The sequence below is a fragment of the Tupaia chinensis genome, unplaced genomic scaffold (genome assembly GCF_000334495.1).
Source record: "Tupaia chinensis unplaced genomic scaffold, TupChi_1.0 Scaffold144168_1, whole genome shotgun sequence".
Lineage (NCBI taxonomy): Eukaryota > Metazoa > Chordata > Mammalia > Scandentia > Tupaiidae > Tupaia > Tupaia belangeri.
Window position 1 is genome coordinate 443,920 of NW_006204024.1, and position 7,495 is coordinate 451,414.

General features: G+C 60.0%; 1 pseudogene; it reads right to left on the reverse strand.

The window, feature by feature from the left end:
- Positions 1-1,436: 1,436 nt before the first annotated feature.
- LOC102496969 (60S ribosomal protein L28 pseudogene) lies at positions 1,437-1,844 on the reverse strand (annotated as a pseudogene).
- Positions 1,845-7,495: the final 5,651 nt, after the last annotated feature.

The window sequence follows — 7,495 nt, forward strand, 5'->3', positions numbered from 1 at the left end:
CAGCAGGAAGCCAAGCCTTGGGGAATCTGCCCCGGGATGCTTCAAGCACCAAACAGTTGGGGCCTTCAGGTATTCCCCCGCACCAAGCCAGGGCCAGCAAGCTTCTCCTTCCTTCCTTCCTTCATGCATACATACGTGACAGTGAGAGACAGAGACAAGCACCCTCCACGAGGTCTGGTCATGCCACAGTCCCCGCTCTCCAGTCCTGTAGCCCGTCAGGTTCTGGGCACTTGTGCGTGTGTCCAATGAGAGCATCACCATGTGGGATCCAGTTCCCCTTGAGCAGTGCTTTCAACTGCTGACCCAGAGCCGCAATCTTAACTGCGGCTCTGCCTGGAGCCCGGGGTGGGGGTGGGGTCCTGGAGGGCACTAACAGAGGCATCTCCCTGGGCGCTGGGCACCTGCCCCAGCCCTCCTGCCAGCCAGGAAGCTCCAGTGCAGGGAGGTGCCCAACCCCAAGCTCCCACTTGCCAGCTACACGGGAGGTGGGTGTCGAGGATCTCACTAACCAGGTGAGGATGCTGGGAAGGGGAGGACACCTGGGGACATGCCCAAGGTCACTGTGGGAAGGAGGCCCCTCCTCCTGGGCTCCCTAACACCTTAACCATCCTCTCCAAGTTCCCAGGAGCTCAGCCACCCTCGAGACCCTCCCCTGCCACCTGTCCAAGGACTTGAACAGGGTGTACCATTTCACCTCACGCCCATGTCCCTGCCTGACCGAGGTCGGCCTCCGCAGTAAGATTCCCAGTGACCTGTGCTAGCCCTGCCCCTTCTGGGTCACCAGAACAATGCAACTATTAGGATCACTACGGTGATTGTCCCTGGTCAAACCTGGTCTCTTCCAGCCTGAAACAGCCCGGCTTCCCGTGCCCTAATTTGACGCAGTGGAAGGACACACCATCCGTGGAGTTCTCCTGCCAGAAATATTTATCCTGAGTCTAGTAATGAGGACGCGATAAGACAAACCCAGGAAGAGGGACATTCTACAAGAATTCTAAACTGGGCAGGACACTCCCTAGTCTGTCCGTGAATGGCAAAATAAGTCAGAGGGTTGTTCCAGAGAGACTAAAGCTACGCCACACCAACCAGAGCCAGTGATGCTGGGACCTGGTCCTGGATCACGCAGGAAGGCACTGGAGCGGCTGTTCTGGAGACACGGAGGCTGAGCCGAGGTCGCGCTATTAGCTGCCATGGCGGCCTCTGCTGCTCCTGGCAGGTGGAGAGCCCTGAGCTACGCAGCACAGTGCCCACCGCCCTGGGAGCTGTGCCTGACGTTTCAGGGCGAGGGTGGGGACACCACAGCGCCTGTGAGAGGCAGAGAGGGACACGCGAGCGTACTGAGGAGGTGCCGTTACATCAGCGTGCGCCTTGAGTTTTCTTCCTTTCTTTTTTGTTGGCAGAAAATTGCTCTTCACTGCCCTGGGGGCAGGCAGGGCTCAGGAGCTCTCAGTGGGGCAGGTCTGCTTCCTCTTCCCCACCACGGGCTCCAGGCTGAGCAGGACGGCTCTGGCTCTGGGATAGGAGTACACGCAGACCACGTGCTGGATGCTGCTGAGGGCGGCCTGGGCATTCTTGTTGGTGGTCTGCACGTAAGAGGTGGCCAGCTTCCTCTGGCCGGACTGCCACTTTGTGACCACCATTGCTTCCTTGCCGTTGGCTGCCGTTCCACGCCCACGGTCTGGCGGTGAATCAGCCCGTTGCAGAAGGCATCGTGGCCTCGGGTTGTTGGGCTCGGTGCCGTAGGTCTGCCTGTTCCTCCTGCTCAGGACCGTGGAGCTGCTCCGCCCGACCATGCACTGCAGGTGCGCAGATATGGTGGCCAGAGTCGGAAAGACGTCTTGCATTTTCAGAGAGAGAAGTTAGAGGACCGGCCCTGTGGCCTAATGGTTAAGGGAGCCAGATCCCTTGGCTGATGGTGGTTTGTGGTCTGAGACCCACTCACAGTGGCTTAAGAATCACAACAGGTACCCATATGTGTGCCAAAACCTCGGTGGAAGGGAGAGATGGAGAAGGGACGGCAGCGTGACCACGCCCTACTGGGGGCTGCTTCCTCCCTCCTTCTCCCCGGATCTGTTTCCCTCTGGCCACTGCATGCACCCTCTGGCAATTTTTTTTTTTTAAAGCAGTTGGGGGACATGTTGGTTCCCACCATAGCACAGCCTGGGTGTCCACATGCATCGCCAGGAGGACTGAGGGGTCCTGCCCCCTGACAGCTCTGACCACCATGGGCATTGGGAGGCAGGGGCAGGAGGGGCAACTTGGGGCCGTTTTCCCCTGCCTTGGCCCTCTGTCCGGATGCCAGAGTGATCTTCCTAGGCTCCGTTTCCCTGCTCCATCCTACCCCCCAGAGCCTCCGACCACGTGTGAAGGGACCACACTTAGGGCCCCAGGCTGGCCTCAGGGCAGGAACATAGGCCAGCCCCCTGGGGGCCCCTCCAGGTCCCCTGACTGTTCCAGCCTCCAGGCCAGTCCTGCTACGTGCCCTCTGTCCAGAACACTCTCCACACTGACAGTCCCTATTGTCTTCTGAGGTCCAGCCCCGCTGGGACAATCCCTTTCCAGGAAGCTCTCCTGGCCCTCTCCAGAACCCCTCACATGTAGCGTGTCTTCCTAACCACCGCAGAAGACAGTCTGTTGCAGTTTGGCAAGGGGGAAGGCTGGGAGTGGTGACGGTGGTGAGAGGGGTGTCCAGAACAGGGCTCGGGGTCAGTTCAGCCGGCGTTCCAGGCCAGGGCTCCCCGCCCTCTGGTCCTACAGCCTCAGGCCCCACATCTCTGAGCCTCAAGAACAGCCTCTCGCAGAACCTTACAGTGGGGGAGGTCCTCGCAGTGCCAGCACAGCACCTAGCCCTCGGCAAGTGCAGCCCAGGGGCAGTTTGGCCCCCACCGGACGCTGGCGCCAAGGCCCAGGTGCTCCCCCGGTTCTCCAGCATCGCCCCCTACGCCCTGAGCTGGGTTTGGGACAAACCCTAAAACGTCTCTCACGTGTCTCCCTTCACAATTACACCTGGCTTTGGCTCATTTTAAAAACCAGCTACCAAAAAATAATGAAAAGCTATTTGCTAATGATGATGTGGATAGTAATGTCTCTGTCTTGACTGATATGCATGGTGATGGCCCTGGAAGAAGAAATGCTATACACTGTAAGGATATATGTGATTCAATGTAACATGAAAAGTAATAATAAAAAATGAAAAAGCCAGCAGCCTTCCCAGCACAGCGCACGCCCGCGAGCCCAGCTCCTGGCTGAACCAGGACACAAAGCCGGATGTGGTCGCCTTTAATGATGGGCCACGGTCCCCACGTGGCGGGGGCAGAGAGAGGCTCTGGGCCATCACCCTTGGTGGTCACTTGCAGACTGGGTTACTCCAAACACACTACTGAACCTCTCTGAGCCCAGAGATGTTCTCATCTACGGGCTGGGGTACACCAGGCAGAGCCCCTGGAAGGGGTCCTTGTGCACAGAGAAGGCTGCAGCCCAGAGCCGTGAAGAGAGAGGGGCTGGGTGTCCACCCTGCTCCCCTTCCGCTGACTGGAACCGAGGCTGCACAGGGAGGCCAGTTAGTGGCTCACAGTGGGGGAGGGGCACAACCCCTGCCCACCAGCCTCCCCCTTGCTGGCTGGCTAGCTGACTCCAAGGTTGGGCGCTGCACTGCTCCCACCCCACCCCCAGCAGGGCTCCCAGGGCTGCTCCAGGCTCCTCCTCCCTTCCACGCAGCTCTTGTCTGCCAAGAAGGAACACAAGAGCCGGTCCCAGGAGCCCAGGATAAGCGCTGAGTCTGATTTTGATTTCCCTAAAGCAAAATACCTCTCTCCTGATTGAAGCTCAACTCAAACATGGTGGGAACAGAAAGCCCGGCTGGGAGCCCCCACGGAGGCGCTGCAGCAGCAGGAGGGATGCAGGGCCAGGCAAGCTGCTTCCCCGCCTCTTCAGCCACCCCTCCTGTGGCTAGCCCTCACCCAGCTCCATCTCCAGGGACAAGGGGTGCCTGCTGATCTCTGCCCTCTCCCCTTCCCACGCAGCTGGAGGAAAAGTCAGCAAGGAGCTCCTGGCAGGGGTGGGGACGCTCTGGGCCTGACACGAGCGAGCGAGCGAGCGAGCAATCGACCCGTCAGTAACGCCATAGCCCCTGGCCTCAAACCTCTGCCCACTCTGTCCTCCTTCAGGAAATACAGCCCTGACAGCTCCGTCCAGCCCAGGCCTCCCTCACAGGATTGGAGGGCACCTCACCCTGGCTGTCCCGCACACCCAGGCTCCTCGCAGCCATCCCTGTCCCAGAGTCTTTGAGATGGCTCAGTGGCCTCTCAGTCTTCACATGCCCCAAAGAGACCTCTCCTCCTCAGTCCCCACACCAAGGCTAGGAAGACCAGCCAGCCACAGACAAGCCCCATACACCCCACTGCAGCTGCATTGTCATTGTCATTGTCCAGGTCAGCCCGGGGCGCCCCCCCACCCCTCCCCTCCCTCCCTCAGTGGTCTCTTCTCAGCCCCACCTCTGTCCCTCTCCCATCCATTCCCCACCAGAAGTTGTCACATCCCTAATGTAGGCATGCCCCCACTTAGAACCCTCTTCCAGGGCCCTGGGTTCAAAGGGCAGCAGGAGCCCCACCTCTGTTCTGCAATACTCTGAAAAGGCCCCAAAGCCCCTTCCATGCCATCCTGCCCCCATGGAAGGCCTTACCCTGACTCTGCCACAGGCCATGGCAAGGAGATATCACTGAAGGGAGGGTGGGCGGCCGTTGGTCTACAGGGGTCAGATCTCCCCTTGCTGCGTGACTGTTCCTCTCCATCTGGGCCTCAGTTTCCCCTTCTGTGAAGGGGTGAATGGCTCCTCCTCCTGCACACAGCAGATACCAGCAGGCCTGCCAACTGCAGGCTGCAAGGGAGGCAGTGTGGAGAGGCAGGGAGGCAGGGGAGAGCTGAGGCGCTCCCAGCAGCAGCAGCACCCCTCCCCTGCAGGGCTGTGAGCAGGACCCACACTCTGCCCTGCCCTGGCCATCACTCCCAGCAGCAGCAGCGCCCCTCCTCTGCAGGGCTGTGAGCAGGGCCCGCACTGTCCCCTGCCCTGGCCATCACTCCCAGCAGCAGCTGCAGCTCAGCATCCAGGATCACAGCAGCTCTCTGGGCAGACCTGGCCACGGTCATGCACTGGAGCTCCTGGCCGGGCAGGGGATCCTGGCTGCTCCCTTTGCTTCTGAGCCTGTATATGACATCAGCCATGCCCCTTCCCGAGATCTCTAGGTGCCACCAGCTCCCACGTTCTGCAAAGTGACCTTCAGGCAACAAGTAAATGAGAGGTCCGGCAGGCCAATGGCCCAGAAGCACTGCCCCAGCAGAGGTGGCAGGGACAGAAAGGTGGGCACAAGCTCTGGCCAGACGACCTAGGCTGGTCCGGAAGCACTGGCCCGATGCAGACCCCCTGGTGCTGTCATCCTGTCACTCAGACGTGGCATGACAGCACACGCAGGCGCGGCCAGCAGAGCAGTAGGCTGCCACGCTGCCATCACTGGGTGCCTGCGCAGGGCCTGGCAGGCAGAGGCAGACCTTCCCCCCCGCCCCACCCTGTTTCCCTAAACACCCAGCAGGAGGAGGCTGCGCCCGCGCGCCAGGCCTGCCAGGCCTGAGTCTCGCCAGAACGGAGGCCTGGCCTCCCGCCTGGAACTCCTGGGCATTCTTGGCTGAGCCCAGGCACCACAGGAGCCCCTCGTCCTGATCCCGAAGGGCGGGTGCCCCAAGCCCCCAGCCTGCTGCCCCTCGGCCCTCCTCTCGGGCTCCCCTTCCCCGTGGGAATGGTAGCAGTCTGGCCTCCTCGGCGGTGGCATTGCTACCCATGCTCACTGAGCACACAGTGGTCAACAGGAAAGACGGCCCTGCCTCTCTGGGCTCCTGCGTGCCTCCCTTCTGCGCAGGCTCCACACTGGGGACCTGAGGCCATCCGCCTGTCCCCACAGGCTGTGCTGCCGTGGTGGCCATGCCGTCGGCAGCACTGTCTGTCCGCCTTCTCCAAGGTTTCTTCAGAGCCTCGCCAAGCTCAGGTCACGCCAGTGTTGTGCCCGTGTTTTGATGAGGCACCTGAGCTCATCGGGGGGACCCTGTGCCCAGGGTCTCTAGCCAACACCCCGCGCCAGGCTCCAGGCGAGCTGGCTACCCCCTCCCCACTCAGGCTCCAGCGGCCTCACCGCCAATCTAAGGGGGCGGGAGCACCCTGCAGGAGGATGGCTAAGTGCTCCTCACCAGCTGAGAGCCAGCTCAGGGAGTGGGAGGACCTTCTGGCCCTTAGGCCTGACCAGCCCAGGAGCTTAGCCAGCTGAGAAGTCTGGGGCTAGAAGAGGCGCCTGCATTACCACAGCAGCTCGGTCCCTCCTGGTTCAGACCAACGGAAATAAAACTTGCATCTTCGGGATGCATCTCCCCACTACAAGCCTCAATGTTCTCGTCCAATAAATGGGGCAAAAATGTCCACTCCTACAGTCACGGGTAGCTGAGAAAGCCTCATCCCCAGTGGTCGAGGGAGTCCAGAGCTCCTCAAAGGTGCCCTCCCCGAGTCCCGAGGGGAGACGGCTGGTGTCCCCACTGTGAGGGGCTGAGTTCCAAGCAGCCATTGGAAGCAAGCTTTGGTTCAAATCTTGGGTTCTAGCTCAAATATTTCTGCAAATTTTGCACTCTGCCCCATCACTTATGGGTGTTTATTTTCCTTTAAAAATAAAGCTGTAAGGCCTGCCCTGCAGCCTAGTGGTTAGGGAAGCTGGATCCCACATAGCCACATGGTTTGAATTACTGCCCCAACGGCTTTAAAAACACCTCAGGTACATGTACACGTGTGCCCCAAATTCCATCAGGACGAAGAAAAGGCGAAGAAGAGAGGGCAACACAGCCACGCCCCACCGAGGGGTGCTTTTTCCTCTCCTCTTGGCAAGTGCCTGTGCCCCGAGGCTTATAAACAGAAAAATAAACAAAAATGAAGCTATAAATATATTGACTTACATTTCTGTGTAAGTTAAACAACTTTCCCCCAGAACGCTTCGAGTGAAACTTCGGGGGGGCACTTTCCTTGGGCCTGCCAGAATAAGTAGCAGCAGCTGCCCCTTCATGGGCACCTACTGTGCGTGGGTCCTGGGCTGAGCCTGAACAGTGCCGCGAGGCGGACTTGGTCACCCCCATAATACGGAGTAGGAAACTGAGGCTCCCAGAGGGAAGTCACCGCCCAGAGACAAGCTGATCTGCAGCGGCGCCCACACCACACAGAGCTTGCGTGAGAAGGGAGGCGCTTCCAACATCGCACAATGCATTCTGGGAGCTGACCTTTACACCGCGCCCCACTCCCGTGCCCCACAAGGAGAAACCAGATCTTTTCGCCACCCATGCTGGGACGTCCTCGGCATCTGCTGATGCAGTGACGACTTGCTTTGACTGAGTAACCCTGAGCAAGCCGCACCAACATGGGCTCGAACCCTGGCTCTACCACGTGCCAGCGATGCGCCCTTAGACAGGTCTG